Below are 21,129 nucleotides of genomic sequence, written 5' to 3'. Positions count from 1 at the left end.
AACCCTACATTCCCCTCAGTGCCTGTTGGTAGGCATCTAAGCTTGGTCCTGTCACCTACTTTGGCCTTTGGGAGAAAACACATTGGGGCCAGTCCTGATAGGGTTGCCAACTCCAGATGGGAAATTCCTGGAGACTTGAGGGATGGAGCCTGAAGAGGGTGAGGTTTGAGGAGGGGTGGGACCTCAGACAGGTACACTGCCATAGACTCCACCCTCCAAACCAGCCATTTTGTCCTGGGTAACAATTGTTGCCAATCTCCAGGTGAGGGCTACAGATCACTCACAATTACAACTGCTCTTCAGGTAGCAGAGATCAGTTCCTCTGGAGAAAACAGTGGACTCTGTCATTATACCCTGCTGAGGTCACCACAGCAAATTGACACTTTTTGCCCAAAGCCAGAGCACTGCCCCAGAGCCTCTTTCTAGATCTCGTTGTATTGCTTTCACAACGGGCTTTACTGCTAGTAGAGTATATAAAGGGCATGATGATGACTGTGTATTAATTTGTCTGGCTGATGTAAAATAGCAGACATCACACACTGTCTAGATAGGCTAATAGGTGTGGGAGGTAGTTATTGTTGTGTTGGTAATTATCATACACAGCAGCACCAACAACATTGGGAAATGTAGACATGAGGTCCTAGAAGTCAAATTGAAGTCCTGGTCTTCTAAGGAAGCATTTTTATAACTGCTTCTCATTCGACACACAGACCAGCTAGACATGCTGAGCTATGACAGTTTCAATGCACAGATGAATGAAATGATGGCGATGTCAGCACTGGGCAATGTTTGGGGCGTAAGCCAAGTCTGTGCAAAAGAGCCATGCAAAAACAACGTTTTAAACTGACTTCTAGAGGAAATCTAGCAAGGGCTGAGAGAGGCTGAGGTCAGACGAGCAGTTTAATCCAATGGCGTTGCTGTTACCTTCTGGATTTAAAGTGCACAATCAGACACTGACATCTGCCTCCCATTCCCCAGTCGTTGGCATCCTGTTCTGACCCACTTTGGAATCAGAGTTATTAGGCACCAGGGAAAGTCTGATCTTTATGGATGTCAGCGCTCTCACCCCGCATTTCTGGATGTCTGAACTTCCCTGTTGAGAACACAAGCCGATTGGAAAGTGTGAACCTTCCCATCCATTTCCACACTCTAAAAATCAGATAGCAACAGGCACATAAGCGCGCAATAGCTCCTGGAGGTGTCAGTCACTGCTTGTACATCCAAGCAGCCAAGTAGTCATTCTGGATCAGGAGCCCCCAGGGGAGTTGTTTTTCAGTGACAAATCCCCCCCCAAAAAAAAACCCCTCTCTCTTTTTTCTGCTTCAGAGTTATTTGAGAGCATCCCATGATTGACAGAGGAGTAAATGTACTGAAGTCAATGGGAATACTCTCATGTAAATCTGTGCTATGCTTGTCTTTCCCCCCATGTATTCCAATGAAGAGAGGTGAAGTGAAGGAGGCTGAGAGGGGGTGCAGTACTTGGAGGGATCGTGGAACAACAGAGTGGTACATCGAATGAATGCTTCTGCACATGCATAACAGAGAATGTTTTTAAAACGATGCCGCCCGACCACTCACTCCGTGGTCACCGCGCAACAATAATCTGAACAGTCAACCACAGAGTGAACACGTGGTGAGGCGGGTTTAGGGTGGGATATCTGATTAAAACTCTCAGTTACAAAAAACTGGATTGATTAGAGACAGGGTCAGACCACGCCAAGCCTGTCGTCTGACCACAGCCGGAGTATCTCATTTGGGATGATTCTTAAAGATGGCAGTATAAATGTGACTGCTCAGAAATTTAAAAAAATTAGTCACATTTAGCTTTGTCCTCAGACCCCTAAAATCTCAGGATTTTAACATTTCCCTCAGATGCTTGTAAAGGGCAGTGACAAATGCCAATCTTGGCCTCACCTTTTTCTCACAGCAGCACCATCAGACATTTCACCTCAAGAAAGTGTCTGAAAGCAGCACATTTTTCACATTCCTCAGCAGTTGTCTTTTCACCTTAGAGAGCTGCATTCCAAATATATGTACTGTCCTTCACACTTAACGTACTTAAAAGGATTGATACTTCTTTCCTTCTCTGCACTCTGGCAACTGCGCCCCCAACTTTTTTTAACTTCACTTCCACAACAATGAAGGGAGAATCCGCAGCCCACTCACACAAGTAAAATGGAAGCTGCCTCCTTTATAATCTGAGGCGCTGCTACTCAAAGTGGGACACATGACTGAAACTTTCTTTTGCCTCACTCCCACCCCACAGAGGTCCATCAGTGGCTATTAGCCACAAGGTATAGATAGGGGCTCTGGGGCAAGTGATGCTCTGTCATCTTGGTGCTTGGGGGGGTCAACATTGGGAGAGCTTCTAATGTCCTGGCCCCACTGCTGGACCTCCTGATGGCACTGGTATTTCTGGCCACTGTGTGATACAGAGTGTTGGACTGGATGGGCCTTTGGCCTGATCCAACACTGGCGTCTCTCATGTTCTTATGTTCACATGGGGAAACAATACCAACAAAGCAGCGAAACCTCCCCTTGCCCAGCCATCCAATATATTCTTCTTTCACTCAGACACATGAGAATAGCTCACTACACTAGGGACTGCTACTGTGCTGTTCACGTTAATGTTGCACTGAGGAACCCTGAATTTTCATATATACCTTGTTCAAAGGCTTTTGGTTTTCATAACAGGCTGGGAGGTGGGGGCGCAAGGAATCACAAGGGGGTAATTGGAAGTCCTATCCCACCAAAATGCTCTTCTCGGTTTCTACTCCCCTTCCCTTTTCCCCAAGAAAGGATACACATATTGTCGTATAGCATGCTGTTGTTATCATTCACCTCCTCCATTTTCCAGTACATGCAGAAAAATCCAGGAGGGCTATTATTGTGCTGTGCAGTATCCAATGACACTTGGATCTGACCTCACTTTCAGCAGCATTCCACACTCCATAACTTCAAAAGCATTGTCAGTCTTCAATGGGCTAGCTGTGTTTTGTATTGTTGTTACTAATTTACAGTGTCATATTTTTCTGCATCTATGACCTTCCTTTTGCAAGACCCGAACAAGGCTGTTAAAAACATGGAGGTCATTATAGGGTTGCCCCAAGTCGGAAGTGACTAGATGGTACAACACACATTTTCCCGCACATCTTCTTTATCCCCCCACCTAAGTCTGCAGAGACCACTACTTTGTGTGTGGGTGGGCAAGGTTTTGTTGCTTTCATAAGGCAACAGGAGGCGGGGGGGGGAGCAGCTAATTCACTATTAGGTATAGGTCTGAAAATTCTCACAAACTGGCACCACTGAGCTGCTTGGCTCTCCTTTACCTTTTCTGGGGGAATCACAGAATCATAGAATGTTAGAGTTCAAAGGGACCCTGCAGGTCATCTAGTTCAACCACCTGCACTCTGCAGGAGCATAGCCGAAAGATGCACTCTGCAGGAGCATAGCCGAACATACTTGAAAGATGGTCATCCAGCCTCTGCTTGAAAATGTCCAGTGAAGGAGCATCCACCACCTCCCAAGGCAGTCTGTTCCACTGCTCAACCACTCTTACAGTTAGGAAGTTTCTCCTGATATTTAGCCGGTAATGACTCCCTTGTAATTTCCACCCATTAGTTCTAGTCTTGCAATCCGGAGCAAGAAATAATAGATCTGCTCCATCTTCTACATGACAGCCCTTCAAATATTTGAAGACTGCAGTCATATCCCCTCTAAGCCTTCTCTTTCCCAGGCTAAACATACCCAACTCTTTCAGCCTTTCCTCATAAGACTTGGATTCCAACTCTCTCACCATCCTGGTTGCCCTCTTCTGTACACACTCGAGCTTGTCAACATCCTTCCTAAAATGTGGTGCCAAAACTGGACACAGTACTCCAGGTGAGGCCTGACCATAGCAGAATAGAGCAGAACAACTACCACCTCCCACAATGTTTCTGTTAATGCATCCTAAGATTGCGTTAGCTTTCTTTGCAGTCACATCGCACTGCAGGCTCATGTTTAGCTTGTGATCAACCAGAACACCTAGATCCCTTTCACATGTGCTGCTGTCAAGCCAAGTCCCTCCCATTCTATATCTGTGCCTTTGATTTTTTCTACCTAAGTGTAGGACTTTGCACTTATCTCTATTAAAATTCATTTTATTTGTCTCAGCCCACTGTTCCAGCCTATCTAGATCATTTTGAATCCTGACTTCTTCAGAATTAGCAATCCCACCCAGTTTTGTATCATCTGCAAATCTAATAAGCATCCCCTCTATGTCTTCCTCCAGGTAATTTATAAAAAACATTGAACAACACAGGGCCCAAGACTGAGCCCTGCGGCACTCCACTCGAGACTTCCCTCCACGTAGACACAGAGTCATTTATGAGCACTCGTTGGGTATGATTTTTCAAACAACCATGAATCCATCCAACGGTTGCACCATCCAGCCCACATTTAACCAGCTTACCCACAAGGATATAATGAGAAACTCTGTCAAATGCTTTACTGAAATCTAGATACACTACGTCCACAGCATTGCCAGAGTCAACCAGTTTAGTAACTCTGTCAAAAAAGGAGATAAGGTTGGTCTGGCATGACTTATTCTTAATAAACCCATGCTGGCTACTACCAATTAACTCATTCCGTTCAAGGTGCTCACAGACAGAGCGTTTAATAATCTGCTCTAGAATTTTTCCAGGTATTGATGTCAAACTGACAGGCCTGTAATTTCCTGGGTCCGTCTTTTTTCCCTTCTTGAAGATCGGGACAACATTTGCTCTTCTCCAGTCTTCCGGCACAACACCAGTACTCCAGGAAATCTCAAAGATTTATAAAAACATTGGGAGGAGAGGGCCAGAGAGGCAGACCAGTGAAATTGACTTAATGTTTTCCCTGTATTAAGAAAAGTGTAACCTAAGATCTGAAGTATGTACCTAAGGACATCTCCATAGGTGGAACTGATGTGTTTTGCAATCATTAGAACATATCAGTGCATAATTCCTTTGTTGTAAAGTATATACAATTCTGTAAATACAGGGTGGGTGCATGTCATGTACAATGTGTAGTAATGGCACCAACTTTGGGTGCCTTTCTCAGCACAGGAACTTTTCCGAACTCAGAATCCTTGGATGTACTATGAGGTGAACTGCGTGTTCCCCCCAGAAGTTATTTTACACCTAACATGGGATTGTTATGAAGGATTAGAAATCCTGGGAGTCCTTGGTATCTACAATGTTGCCACTGCCTAATGAAGGCTGTAGCAGCTGTCATTTTTGCTGTTACTAAAGTTCTAGAGAATGATTTCAGTTCTGCCCTATATCCTTTTTCAGCAAAACAATATCTATTTCAGCCCATAAGGTCTTGTTATGATTAAGCAGCCCTGTGTGAGGTACTGTCTGGAAAAGCCAACTTTCCTTTGTAACTTGTCCTCGTTTGACTATTTCTCTTGTAAACTTGATAGGTGTCTGTCTCTATTTTTACAAAGATCTTGGCTGACCAGTATTAAACAACAACAACAGAGGTTTTAAAAATATCCCGTGGAATTCAGAAACAAACTAGAAAAAATGTAGCCCCACATCAACAGAGCACATGTATCTTTCAAATACACACATGTCAGTGTACTACTGCATAAACCAAATGGACTGACTGCTTTAATGTGAAGTGGAAGAACTGGGTAATGATGCTGGTATATATAGAGCAACCATAAATAAATGATGAAAAAGTTTACCTGCTGCCAGAGAATGTTTGTACTTACCTCCCAACTTCAGATGAGACTGAAATAACGTATGTATTGGTCTTTTAAATTATAGAGATTTACAGTGAAATCCAAAGCAGAAATGAAGTCAATGGGAATATGCTTGGAATTGTACTGTTAAGGAGGGGGAAATATACAAGTAACATTCAGTTCAATTGCTCAGGAAGAAGAAATACATTTGCAGTGTTCCAGTGTTCGGGTCAGTGAGTGCAAAGATGATTGACAAGTGCTTGGCCATTTGGCACTTTTAATTAAATTAACTTTTACTCTTCTAAAAGTAATGCACTAAATCAAATAATTCTGAACACTGTATTAAGGTGTTTCCTTTTTTGGAACTAACTTCTATGATATCCCTCCATTTATTTATTTATTTATATTTATACCCCGCCCTCCCCGTGAGCGGGCTCAGGGCGGCTTACAACAAGGCACAAAGTGCATACAGTATAAAAAGACAAAACAGTTAAAATTCAGTACAATCAGGATGCAAGAATAGAAAGATCCAAAACATGTTGCATACCAGAAGGGGAGGGCCAGGGCTGTAGATAGAAGTTACTCAGCCCTTCGACAGTGTTGCTCTATAGTGGAGCGGTGGTGGTAGTGGCAGTGGCGGCTCCTACTCAAAAGCCTGGCAGAAGAGCTCCGTCTTACAGGCCCTGCGGAACTGCAAAAGGTCCCACAGGGCCCTGATCTCCTCCAGGAGCTCATTCCACCAGATAGGAGCCGCCACTGAAAAGGACATGGCCCTCGTTGCCGCAAGCCTGGCCTCCTTAGGGCCCAGGGTCACCAGCTGGTGTTGTGACCTGACCGAAGTGCTCTTCGGGGCATATGTGGGGAAATGTGGTTCCCTCAGGTATGTCGGACCCTGGCCATGTAGGCCTTTAAAGGTAAGCACCAGCACTTTGAAGCGAATCCGGTATGCTATAGGCAGCCAGTGCAGCGCTTTCAGTACAGGTCGGGTGTGCTTCCACCTAGAGGCGCCCACCAACAGCCTGGCCGCAGCATTCTGCACCAGCTGCAGCTTCCAGATTTGCGACAAAGGCAGCCCCATTGTAAATGTAGTTACCTTACTGAAAAACTACAGGCTATGGATCTAGGGTTGCCTGGAGAAAAATCTCCTGTCCTGTACCTTTCATAGAAGCTTTTCACAGCACAGGGGTCAATAACGTCACCAGGTAAATAACATATCATGAAACCTACATTGAGGGGACTTCTTCCCCCCCCCCTCCAGTCCAGCTGACAACCATATATAGTGGATCTGAGCACAAGAGAGGCTCAAGGACAACTTAGATCTTGTGTATGAAAATGCACTGCAAAGCAGGACATCTTTCAGTCATCACTCTTTACAAATGGATGCAAGTTGCTGAAATAGACATATTCTTCTAATTTAATTAGTAATGGTTAAACATAATTATGAATAAAGGGTCCAAAGGAACACTACAAGAAACAGAATTAACCTGTCCTTTGTTAACGATATTTTTAAACAAGAAACCGGACCATAATTCTTGCTGACTGTTTTGTCCTCAGCTGTTTTTAACCGTCTTGCTTTGTATCACAGTGAATCTGGCCCTGCCCTGATTGATAGTCAAACAGGATCCCACACACTTCCTGGCTCTTTGGCTGGATGTAGGTGGAGGAAGCATCCCAATTGATTTGTTGTGTGATGAGGGATTATCATATTAGGGCTTCAGACAGCTTGAATTTTTGGCAGCTTGCTAACCACTCCATTTGGCAATGTTGAGGTGGAATGTGTGTGTGTGCATTTGTGCACGTTTAGCACACCAGTTAGCAATGGAAAGCTTGTCACTTACATTTTAACATTTTAGTGTTTTGTTTCACGTCAAAAAGCTGACCAAAATGTGAAAAATACTATAAATACCTTAGTTTTTGTAATACTATCTTAACTTACAAATATGCAAACAGAACATAAGTGGAGGCAACAGGCTCTCCTACAAAAATGTGCAAAACAAATGTTCAGGATGGCATTAGTTCTAAAGGGAGTAGAACTATTCTATTTATTATTTATTAGATGTTTTAGTTGTCACTCACCCAAAGGGTCTTGTGGTGACTTGCAACATTAAAACTAAGAAGGTAAAACAACATAAAAACAAATAACAAATATAAAATTTTAACATTAAAACATCAAATTATTAAAATACATAGCTATCCCCATACCACTATTAAAACAGCCCAAACATGTGGTTACTCTCCACAGGCAAACAATTCAGCCTTGCATGCTCTGTGGAAACTAAATAAGTTTGGCAGGGCATAGTTGTCATTCCAGAGTGCATTCCGCAGGGTAGGGGCCACAACTGAGACGGTCCTTTTTCTGGTGGCAGCTAACCGAGCCATCCTGGGGCCAGGCACCTGCAAGAGGCCCCTGGAAAGGCCCATAACCATGATGGCCCTGCCAATCATTTCTCATGCCCCTCCAATCAGCACTGGGAATTGTGAAATCTGTCACAAGTCTTCTGCCAATGAGAGAGGGCATTTCCTTCCCTCCCCCTCCCTCCCAGGCTTTGCCAATGAAGGAGAGATTTTCCTTCCATTTCCCTCCCAGGCTTTGCCAGAGAGGGAAAGAATCTCTTTCCTTCCTCCCTCCCAGACTCTCCCTTTGCACTGTGCTTCCTGCACAAAGTAACTGCTCCTGCTGTGCTCTGAAGCACGTGACACAGTCCTTTTCCCGCCTTCGCTTGCTAGTTCGTGCTAGTCATGGATTCCTCTGATCTGCAGCACTGTAGCACAATTAGGTAAGAGTTCTGCATCACAAACCCACAGTGGATCAGGGCATCATAGAATTTGAAAATCACTGTAAAATAGTGGCAATGAATTGGTGCTGGCAACAATTTCGCCTTCTCTTAACTTTGCTCAACAAGGGTGTGTGTGTGTCAATCTCTGTATCTATAGAGGGGAGCCTCCCCAGCTTTTCTTCCCAGCTGCCTGAAGCAAAAAAAGCTGCCCTTTCCCTACATGCCAGGCAGGCTGTAGTTGTGAAGGAAGTGTGTGTACAGATACTCAATAGAGTTGCCAACTCCATGTTGGAAAATTTCTGGAGATTTGGGGGGGGGGGGAGGAAGAGGAGTTGGTTTTATATCCTACTCTTCACCACCCAAAGGAGTCTCACAGTGGCTTACAACTGCCTTCCCTTCCTCTCCCCATAACAGATACCCTGTGAGGGAGGTGGGGCTGAGAGAGCTCTGGGAGAACTTTGACTGACACAAGGTCAACCAGCTGGCTTCATGAGGAAGAGTGGGGAATCAAACCTGGTTCTTCAGATTAGAGTCCACTGCTCTTAACCACTACAACAAACTGGAGCCTGGGGAAGGTGGGAGATGGATATTAATCAGGTATAAACACAGAGTCTATACTCTGAAGAAACCATTTTCTCCAGGAGAAGTGATGTCTCTAGTCTGGGAGATCTCTAGACACCACCTGGAGGTTGGCAACCCTATTGCATTCCAGCCTGAGTGCCTATAGCTATCCTTAAATCCTTATAGCAAGTTATGCAGAGCCAAAACAGAGCAGGGTTTGGGGCTTTGGGGGTGGGGTGAGTTCTGTGGAAGACGGTGTTGAGAATCAAAGGGGCCATCCATCCAAACAAATGCACCTTCTTCTGTGATCTCTGTTAGCAAAGCCTCATTTCATGCTCAGAGGAAGGAACAGACACATTGGTGGGGGGATTCCCATTTGGCACACTGCAACCCAGGAAACTACCAGATGGAGATGGCGACTGCAGCCATGAAATTAAAAGACGCCTGCTCCTTGGGAGGAAAGCGATGACAAACCTTGACAGCATAATAAAAAGCAGAGACATCACCCGGCCAACAAAAGGTCAAAGCATGGCTTCTGCTTCTGCTGCACATCAGTCCCATTTGGTATTTTTCTGTACATTACTATACACATGCAGATATTTGAGAATATACAGTATCATAGGGTTGCCAACTCCAGTTTGGGAAATTCCTGGAAGTCTGTGGGGGGAGCCTAGGATGGGCAGGGTTTGGTGAGGGGAGGGGTGTACCAAGGAGGGCAGCTTAAGGAAGGCCTTTGAATGGGGGCTCTTGAAGCCAGTGTTGTCCTGCTGCCTCCAGCCGAATGGCTTCCCTTTTATTTTTAAAATGCAATTCTGGCTACAGTCACTAGGGAAGTCTGAGCTAGGGATCTGCATTCGGCATTTCCAAGCTGAATTAATACTCGAATCATGTCTTTTTGGAATGATTCAGGCATTAGTTAAACCAAATCAGATTCTCTGATCTGATTTGGCTTACCAATAAGAGCATCCCAAATTATTTTGGGAATCCCAAGTTTTTTAGCTCCATTATACCCTAAAGGGCCATTATAGTCAATGGCAGATCTCCTAGGGTATATTCAGTGAGTTGGGGGGAAGGGGCTTTAAGTATTGGCACCAGATTTGCAGTGTAGCTGCTGGAGCCTCTCCCCAAAAGAATCTCCAAGTTTCAAAAAGATGGGACGAGGGGGTCCAATTCTACGGGCACCCTAAGAGGGTGCCCCCATCCTCCATTGTTTCCAATAGTGGGGAAAAAAGCAAGGCAGGCATATAACAAGCTCAGCAGAATCCCACAGAGAATCTCTACAGTAGAAAGTGAGGTGTGGGGAGGGGGCATGTTTGCAAGGTCAGCAGCAGAACCAGTGCCCCTGTGACACTGCCAAGACCCAACAGATTTGATCTTTCAGCAAACCACCTCCAAATGTCTCTTGCCTTGAAAATCCTATGGGGTTGCCACAAGTCAGCTGTGACTTGATGGCAAAAAAAATATGGAGGGGGTGTTAAAGAATTATCCACCCTGAGTGCCAAATGGGCCAGATACGCCACTGGCATAATGTCACAGACTCCACCCTCTAAAGCAGCCATATTCTCCAGGGGAACTGATCCCTGTAGTGTGGAGATCAGCTGCAATTCCAGGAGGTCTCCAGGCCACAGTTGAAGGCTGGCAGCCTTAAAAGGACACTTGGTAGTCAGGAGTGGGGGACTAACACGTATAGAGAACAGATACATGGAGGTGCCAATCGTAAGAAAAGCGGCTGGCAGGTTAAAAACGTTTGGTGGCCCTGTGCCGCAGTGGCCCTGAGATGTTGCCTTCTAGAAATTTACCATATAATCCCACTGCTTGGTTTGGAAGTTCTGGCCAGATAGCAAAAGCACTCCAGAGAGTTATCATCACAGCCCAGAAGATTATTGGCTGCCCTCTCCCGTTCCTGGAGGAATTGTATAGTTCTCGATGCTTGAAAAAAGCAAAGAACATTCTGCAAGATTTGTCACACCCTGAACACTCCCTGTTTGAACTTCGGGTAGAAGATATAGGACAATTAAAACAAGGACAAACAGATTAAAAACAGTTTTTATTCGAGAGCTGTTATTGCTTTAAATGCTGTATGAAATTGGAATTTGGGTGACATTGGTGGTTTAAGTTGCAATGTGAACCTTAAGGGAGTTATGGGATGGTTGTGAATGGTTGTGTGAGTGTATATGAGTATGGCTGTAGATCACTGAAATGATTGCACCTTTAATTTCGTTGTACTATGTACAATGACAATAGTGTATATTATTATTATTATTATTATTATTATTATTAATAATAATAATAATAATAATAATAGCAAGAACTTTATCCATACCATAGACCTTTATTGGCATGTTGAAAATAAAAGTACATTTTTAAAGAGATACATCAAAGTAACAAAGCGATTGAAAGGCCAACCAAAATAAAATAAATCAGTTACTAGCTTCCCTGATTTGAATTACAGATGCCTGTGTATTGCTTGGAACAAACATCTAAATGAGGACCTGGCTGGGGCTATGGCAGAATCTCGGTACAAGTATAGTACTTTTTTTAAAAAAATAGGCTTTATTTATCAGGAACAGTCATAATACAGAAATTTGAAAAAAAATATCAAAAAGTAAATAACATTGTTGTCTAATAATACAATGAGAAAAGCAATGACGCATTCCATATAGGTTAAACTCATCAAGTATAGTACTTGTTGAGATATCAGCCTCAAGGATACGTGATTCCCCAGTGTATGCAACTGCTTGCATTTATTCTTACTTTGTCATCTTGTGAAAATCTGAACCCCAGTATAAGTATTTTCTGGATTGTTACTAAAGACATTGAAGTATTGTACTTAGCAGCACCTGTATGAAGTTACCTTACAGTGGAATTGCTAGCAGCTGGGAAATGTCAGAGTAATTGTCTGACAGTTGGTCATCTACACAGCATTACAGCTCAAATGTCAGTTTGACAGCCAGTGATCTAGATCTCAACTTAGATCAACTAAATTAAGCAATTGACCATGCTGATCGGTTGCTTAATCAGTAAGTGACAGCTGGACTAGTAGATGGGGCAAGAGTAAGGAAGCCAGAGGACATGAGGAGGTGATGGGCAGAAGCTAACATGCTGATGGATGCAGACTTGTGAAGCTGGAAGAAGGACCTTCACTCTCTCCAGAACTTCCACTCTCCTGTATCATCTGCTGCTAGAAAGGCTGCTACTCAAGACATCTGCTTTGGAGCTGTAAGCAGCTTAGGGTCAGTGTCTAGAGGTTAGTTAGGTTTGTTGTTTTTGTCTTTGTCCCATTGTAAACTCTATTCCCTTACTTGTATGTTTTTATGTTTTGTCTATTTTTGTAATAAATTCCTAAAGTCGTGTTTTTAAACATTGGACTGAGTTACTAGTCCAGAACCCAAGTTCATTTTGTTCCAGTGCCAAATTTACATTACCAAAACGATATTTTTTCAATTGAGTATAATTAAATTCCCTTTTTAAATAAAATCTTGGCCAATTGACATCATTGGGGCACCCCGATGTTGTGACAATGTACAACAGGTTTGTGCTCTCTTCCCCGCACACCCCATGTTCACTGATTTCCTCCTACAGTTGGAGATCACAGCAAACTATGGTTACTTCTTCATTGTCTCTTGCTCCTGATAGCTACCCTGTGAAGTCTCCCAACATTTATTGCACAAATCAGATTATTCTGATTTTGTTTCTATTTGCTTTAGTAAACCTTTTCTGCTTCACAGCAACCTTGAAGAGCAGTTTAAGGAAGGAAGTGATGAAAGGGTTTGTTATCAAATGCCTCGTGTCAACAGTTCTCTAAGCTGACACAAGACCTTTTCCATTGGGGTATGTAACAATGTACAAACCATATGATAAGGGCTGGCATAATGACATGGCATTAAAAGAACCCCATTGTTCTATGCTTCCCCTTTCATGAACAGTGGAAACTTCAAAATAACCTGTTTCCTCTGGATGATACAGCACAGGACACTTCTGGTGTACAGACTGACCAGAAAGAAGCATATAGGTGGTCAGTATTTGTCTATGCAAATCCTGCCCTGCTCCACAAAGAAAAGGAAAATCTCTCTCTCTCTCTCTCTCTATTTCTGCCAGCCAAGCAAAACACTCCTTTAAATTCTCCTTGCCCCCACTACCTGCAAACACACTGGGTAAACCAGTTTTAGCAGCATCAGACCCTGCAGGCAGCTATAACAGGGTACATTCCAAGGTGGGCTATAACAGCTATTAGAATTCCCATTGTGTTCTACCAAGGATCAGCCCTAGGAGAATAGCATGACTCTGTTCTACGGAGAGTTTTGTAGTGACTGAGGTGGAATGGGTGCTTGGCGTTGTGAAGGCTGTCACCTATCATTTGGATTGCTGTGTTCGGCTTATCAATTCATGCTAAAAGAAGGTGAAAGAGCACCTCTAGCCCAGACTATTAATACATCTTTAGAGAGGAGAGTGTTTGAACAGCTTCTGAAAATTATAATTATACCTTTCCCCAGTTATAATGATTAGACTTCTATAGGCCTATTTCCAACCTGCTTAAGCAGTGATTAAAATGTGGAATTCACTGCCAGAGGATGTAGTGAAGGCCCACAGGAATAAATAGCTTTATAAGGGGATAGATTAATGGAGGATTAGTCTATCAATGGCTACTAGCCATGATGACTGAGGGAAGCCTCCACATTCAGAGGCACTAAACCTCAGAATCCCAGAGCCAGGAGGCAACATCAGGGAAGGCCTCAACCTCTATGCCCTGTTGTTGGCTCTCTAGAGGAACTGGCTGACCACTGTGAGAGACGGGATGCTGAACTAGATGGACCACTGGTCTGATTCAGTAGGGCTCTTCTTATGTTCTTATGGTTATATAGTTTCTATGCTGGAGCACTGTAATGCTACAAGGACCCGCCTTTAAAAATGACTCCGAAACTTCAGTTGGTATAGAAACTGGCAGCTTTGGGTTCAATTTAACATGGTGGTATATACCTTTAAAGCCCTTCACAACTTGGGATACACATACCTGAAGAATTGCATCTGCCTGTATGTAACTGTTCATCAGTTGTTTACAATGACCTCCCTTGGATCTGCGTGTTCTCCTTCTCAGCCATTTGACCAATTCTGTGGAATAGCCTGCCAGGCAAGGTCCACAAGGGACCATAATTACCTGTCTTTAGAAAGGCTTGGAAGATTATGCAAACTCAGAGGGCCTCTAAGTGGGTGGGTGGGGGTGTTCAGAAGCAGTTTTGAGGGGAACCGTTGGGCTGTAAAAAGTTTAATTTGGAATATTTATGTATGGAGATGTTGAATTATGTACTTGTGATTTAATGCCCATATTTCTCCCTTTTGGTATGTTGTTTACTCTCTGAAGAAAGGTAGTATATAAATATTTTAAGTAATAAATAAATTACCCCAATGCTTTATTAGGGATATTGCCAATGTATAGAATGTGTTAGCCATGTCATTTGCTGCATCAGTGCTCTGAAAATTGTGTTTGTCAGAACCAAATTTAAATATTGGCTCATGTCAGGGCTGGGCCTGATAAGTCCTCTTCAGAAGGTGAGGGGGTTGGGGCAGCTGACCTTGCAGAGGTCGGGATCCCAGAAGACCCCGCAGTCCCTGGGTCCTCAGACACCCAGAATTCAAACAGGCCACTTGCCATGACCCTGGGATCAGAAAAGCTCATGAACAGGAGCTGGACATGGGGGTCACAGAACAGCCTGTCAGTTAAACCAACCCTTTGTTAGGGATCCCACAAGCAACCGCAGAGCCTCTGGCATGGAGGAGACGGATAGCCGGGTAGAAGCTCAGCTCTGGCAGTGGAGTGCCTGGTTGGCTGCTCAGGACCTCTCCTCTGCCCATGAGGTTTGTCAGGGTCAAGATTTGATGTGAGGTTTTGCAGGATGCTGGACTAAGTCCAGCTGTAAGTGACTATAGGATTCTGGCCCCACAGGCATTCAGTCACTCAAATTTTTATGTGCCTCAACAAATCCTGGCCCTGTTGCCTTCACTCCGGGCAGGTCTCTCTGTAGTTGGGGAATGCATGAGGAAGTCCCTGCGTGAGAAGCCATGGTTAAGACAGGATGTCCATGTTTGTACAGCATGCAAAGCCATAGTTAAGAAATAAACCAAATTTGAATCAACATCCTAGTTTTGTATACCCAAGTAATCATAGTCACACTATCACACTAACCATAGGTAGGTTAATTAAACCATGATTTTGCATTATCTCAACTAAGCCATTGTTGTTTAATGCTTGCAGACCTGGGCCTTTTTCTACTCAGAGAAAGTTAATGGCTTTATTTATGATAATTGCTTGCCTTTGTGGCTCCTTTGCATTAGTGTAACGCGTTGCTGTCAATGGAAGTACTGGGTCATTGTGCAACCTAATATGCTCTCCAAGTAAATGAAAGATACTTCCTATTTCCCTATAATATTAACAATCCTTAGATAATTGTTTCATCTAGCACAATATGGTTTAGGGGCTCAGACAAAGGTCCTTTAACAGAAGCTGGGCATGTATAAACCAAGGGCTCTTCTGCAGAAACAGATTTAGGGACTAGGACCTCAAACTTTTAGTAGCCTCAACATCTCCAAGTTTCTAATGCATACATGGTTAGGGTCCAATTCATACTGTGTCCCAGTGAGAAGGTGGAGTGCAGTAGTTGTGGTGACCGGAGTTCTCACAAACCTACACCCAGGCCTGTCCCACTGAGCTGTGGCCTTTCACCATAATATACCTCATATCACCATGATATTAAAGAGAAATGGGGAAAATATGGCTTGGGTCCAACAGTAAATTTTCATTAATAGAAGGGGGTGTGATTTTGTCAACTCCGCCCTCTCACTGCACATCAATCCTAACACATAATCTAGAGACCCCTCAGTTTGCCCTTCATGGTGTTCTGTGTGTTCCCTGTCCTCTGGAAACAGTTTTTCAGGGAGGAATTTCAGGCTTTAGCAGGGAGTGGGATATTCTATCCATCAGTAAAGTTACTACTGGAGCCAACCTACTACATGTGAATCCTCACTTGTATGTTGAAGAATGTGTGCTCACAGTGCAATATATGAGAACACCTAGCCAGGATCTCACCATACTGTTGTAAGTAACCATGCTCTTGGTATCCCTCTACCAGTGTTTGTTTATGCAAAACAGGCTTTGAAGGCAGGGGGTACTACAAGGCACTGGATTTGCATCACACCCCTAGCCCGGATGCAAACAAATGGAAGGTCTGGATCTCTGATAGAAAGGTCAAGCTTGAAGTTCAAATGTGTCTCAAGCAACGGACAGAAGTCTGAGTGTTGGAGCTGGCTGGGGAAAGTTTTGAGGAGCGGCAAGGCAAGGAAGGGTTTGTGTGTCCACAGCTTCTTAGGCCTGACTCCCAGCTTCCCTTTGTTCTGCATCTATGTTTGAAAATGAACAGGTATTATGAAACACAATGAGTCGCCAATGTTCTTTCCTCACAAGGAAACTGGTTGTGAAAAATACTGCCCCTAAGATTTCCTGCAGCTTGAGGATGTGGTATTATTTTGGGAGGGAGACTGGCGGCTGCAGCAATAAGAGCCAGGGTTGCCAGCTCTGGGTTGGGAAATTCCCAGAGACTCTGGGGGTGGAGCCTGAGGAGGGAGGGGTTCGGGAAAGGGAGGGGCCTTAGCAGGGTACAATGCCACAGAGTCCACCTTCCAAAGCAGCCATTTTCTCCAGGGGAACTGATTTCTGTAGCCTGATTTCCAGGAGACCTCCAACCCCCACATGGAGTGTGAGAGGGTAGACTGCCTTCTGTTTTACTAGATTTTCCACACTTTTGCTGTCAGGGTTGAAATGCACCTTGGCCCCTTTGCTACAGGATGCATTTATTTGCCCATTGATTTTGCTCTTCTATTTCTTTGCTAGACTTTTTCATTAAAAAGTGACAATTCTATTTTCAGCTGACTGTCAAAAAAAACCCACAGTTGAAAGGATGATCGGCCCACATAGTTAAATTCCACCTCAGCTGCAGGCAGATGAATCTTCTGTTTCATTTCGGGGAGGGGGTGGGATTGTGGATGCTTCTGTCACGGTTGAATACAAACCATCATATAAAGACACGACTTGTAATCACTGCGATGCATCTCCATTAAAAAGATTCTCATTAACATCTTCATGATTAGGACTGCATAATTCACAGCTTTGCTGAGATGACAGGATTCTTTCCAACAGGTGATTTACACGTGGAATAATCTATTTTCAGTGTATAGCAATCATTTGCAGGTGGTTTATGTTGTTTCACGGCATTTCTGCAAGAGGTTTTTTCCTCAGCTCTAGCCCCAAACTGCTTTGGTTTATCCCCTGATTTCTGCATGGACTTCTATGCCTTTAGTTTTCACTTCTCTCCCCCTGGTTTTTTGTTGTTTTTTTGAGACCACATTTACACTGATTTCTTTCTGGAAGCCAATTTTCAGTGGGATTTTTCCTAGTGCATAATGATTCTATCGGTTTTCTTTGCCCCACCCACCTCCAGCCCACTTTTCAGTGACTGATTTCACTTTTCAGAAAAAAATACAGAGGATAGGGTTAGAGACTTTTTAAATAACATGAAACCTGGGAATTCAGAGAACATGCTTAAACTGTTATTACAACATCATATCAATATATCAATATTATAGGGCCATTTTTTAAAATAAGGGGGTTTATGTGAAACCACCAATATGAGCACCACTAATGACAGCACTCTCCCTTGAAAATCCTAATTATTTAAGCCATGTGTGGAAGGAAATAAACTGACTCCACAACTGTAAAAATGCAGAGGAAGAACGGATGTGCAGAAGAATCCTGCCCAAACCAATTTCAGTGCTTCTGGATCAACTCTCAAAAAAATCAAGAGTAACTTGAGCATGTGAAAAAAGTCTCACACAGTAAAATCCAGTTGCAAAGTGTATTGAAGTATATTATTCAGTGTTTGTGAAAATGCCATAACACGATGCTTGACATAAAGGTGCCCAGTCACTCAGTAGCTTCAGTACTGTGGCTTCAGTAGATGCTCAAAATATAGTGGAACAGCCAAGTTAGTTCTTCATCCCATTTTTCAACTCATAACCCACATTTGTGGGGTTACTACAGAGTTCCCAAGTCAAATGCATAGTGAGCAGAAGTGATAAACAAGCATTGAATTGCAGTCTCAAATCCGCTACACCATGTACCACACTCTCTTGTTGTTGTTCAGTTGCACAGTTGAGTCTGACTCTTCATGACCCCTTGGACCACATCACGCCAGGCCCTCCTGTCCTCCGTCATCCTCAGGAGCTTGCTCAATTTCATGTTCGTTGCATCAATAACACTTTCTAACCATCTTATCCTTTGTCGTCTCCTTCTTCTTTTACCTTCAATCTTTCCCAGCATCAGGGTCTTCTCCAGTGAGTGCTCCCTTCTCATTTGGTGGCCAAAGTATTTGAGCTTCAGCATCTGGCCTTCCAGGGAACAGTCAGGGTTGATTTCTTTTAGGATTGAATTATTTGATCTCCTTGCAGTCCAAGGGACTCTCAAGAGTCTTCTCTGTCATGGATCATTGCCTTGACGTGGCGAGGGGGCTTGCGTGGTTCAATGACACTGCAGGCTATGCCGTGGAGGGTTACCCAGGATGGTCAGGCCACAGTGGAGAACTCAGACAAAACGTGATCCACTGGAGAAGGAAATGGCAACGCACTCCAGTATGTTTGCCAAGAAAACCCCATGGACAGCAACAAAAGGCCAATCTCTCTGCAGACTATTAAAGAAAATTATATCCTGTCTCTCTAAAGCTCCAAGTGGCTGGCAAACTCAAGAATTTAAACCACAATATCAACGCAGCAATAACAGCATACAAAACCCTGAATTTAGCCTGAAACGTCAATGAGGTACTGAAAGAAAGAAAAGCCTCACAACATTGTTCTTCATACTGTTTAGAAAATCATGACAGAGGGAGCTCCGTGGACCTCCTAAGGAAGGCTGTTCCAAAGCATGTAATTACAAAGAGGAAGTCTAGACTCAACATCAATCAACATTAGTCAAGAGAGATTGTGGAGCAAATCCAAATTAGCAGGCTCAACCCATATTCTCAACCTGTCATCTGAACTGACTGTGGAACTCAAGGCCTCAATGGAGGAAACATGTTTTAAAGATGTTATTGCTTTATTAGTTGGGAGGAGAAAGTTAATGTTCTCAGGACTTCAGAGCAGCTACTCAGTAAGTAAGAGCAGCAATATGATAATAACTGATGGAAAGCAGCATACCTGCCCTATCTGAGACTTGCCTTCCAGTTTGTACGCAACAGCTCACCTGGCTACCTATGAGAGGGAAAGCTTTGCAGAAGTTGGCTCTTTTCTTTCCTTTAAGCCACAAATGGCTATGAGTGAGGTGGCTAGTAAAAATTTGGTTAGGCTAGTAACTGTCAACATTGCTTCCCCACCTAGCTGGTGAAATATATATGAAGTACATGTGAAACATAATTTCCCCCTCCACCACTATTTCCTGTATCCTTTCTCATGTGGCCCCCATAGCCTCTCCTCTTTTCCTGTTTCCTTCTTTCCTTCCCATCTACCAGTCAACCTACCTTTATCTGCCCCGTATCTTCGGGTTTCCCTTTTCCCCTCCCTCTTACCAGGAAAACTGTGGCCAGGTTGTGTGGCGCCAGCTGAGCCAGAACCAGTTGTGCTGCAGGGAACCACAAGGACTTGTAGGAGGTACATCACTTTTCCTTGTATCTTCTCCCCAAACTCCTTCCCTCCTCTCTGACTTCTGGTAGCCCCCATAGCATCTCCCCACCTACTTCCCTACTTCCTTCTCTCCTTCCAACTTCCCACTTACCTGCCCTCCCCTTTGGCTAGTTACTTATTTATTTCATTTGTATTCTGCCTTTCTCCATGATAGGGACGTGAAGCAGCTTAAACCATTCTCCCGTCTTCCAATTTTGTCCTCACAACAACCCTGTGAGGTAGGTTAGGCTGAAAATGTGTAACTGGCACAACATCACCCAGTGAGCTTCCAAAGCAGAGTGGGAATTCAAACCTGGATGTCCTAGATCCCAGTCTGAAAGTAACCACTACATCGCACTGGCTTTCATAGGATGGCTGCAGATGAACAGTAGGAAGCAGCTGGGCCCAGATGAGTCATACAATTTGAACAGTAGCAAGTTGTCAAATGGTTGCTGCTAGGCCTCTCAAAGACCAAAATAGTCCTGGAAAAGGCCCTGCTCCCTTCCCCCACCCTTTTACTGACAGAAACTAATGCTGGAATGTTGGCAGTACTGTAGTGGTTGCCTAGCAATGGCCACTGAGGGTATTTGTTTCTTAAAGCTACAGGCACTCCTTTTATCATGGGTTTTTTTTAAACTCCTCCAATGTTGGTTTGTTTCTTAGATTTCAGATTTTTCTGGAAATCTAGGGCTTTTCTCCGGTTTTTCGAAAGATCTATCTTGTCTGTCCATGGCCCCCAGTCTCTGGATTTAAGTATGCACAGTTGGTGTCAAGTTGAGAATTAGATATACAAGAAGTAGGGACCTGTGATACTCATGGGAAAGGGGGGGTAATTCCTTTCCTCATGTTAATACCCCCCATCACCATGTCTGGAGCCTTCTGCTCCACTCCTCCTTCCTCCTTCAAAGAGGAAGGGCTGAAGGAGAAGCCGTTTGCCCCTGGGAAGCGTCAGAGGGATACTCTCTGCAGAAGCTGGCTCTCGAGGTGCTGTCAGCCGCACGGGTGTGTCTCGGCCCCAGCAGCGTTACTGCAGCACTTCAAATGCTTTTATCAGCCCGGGAGGGAGGGAGGGAGGGAGGGAGGGAGAAGAAGAAAGGGCGGCTTGCAAGTGCCTGCTAGTCCTCCCATCCAGGTCTTCAGCTGCCTTTCTTACCTTGGGCACCCCCCCCCCCGACTCCCCGTGCCGCCGGCCCCACCAAGGCTTCTCTCCTCCCCAACAGCGGCAAGGAGCCAGCTCACCCCCACCAAGCTCCACGACAGTTCCCAACAGTAAATCCATTTCCTACGCATGCGCAGAGAATGCGGTTTACTTTGGGGGGGATTTAAGTATCCCCTCTATATTTTTAAAAACATGTCAGATTTTTCTGCACACCTGGGGAGTAC

The sequence above is a fragment of the Gekko japonicus genome, unplaced genomic scaffold, assembly GCF_001447785.1.
Source record: "Gekko japonicus isolate JY-2015 unplaced genomic scaffold, Gekko_japonicus_V1.1 scaffold45, whole genome shotgun sequence".
NCBI classification, from domain to species: domain Eukaryota; kingdom Metazoa; phylum Chordata; class Lepidosauria; order Squamata; family Gekkonidae; genus Gekko; species Gekko japonicus.
This window is presented reverse-complemented; position numbering follows the sequence as displayed.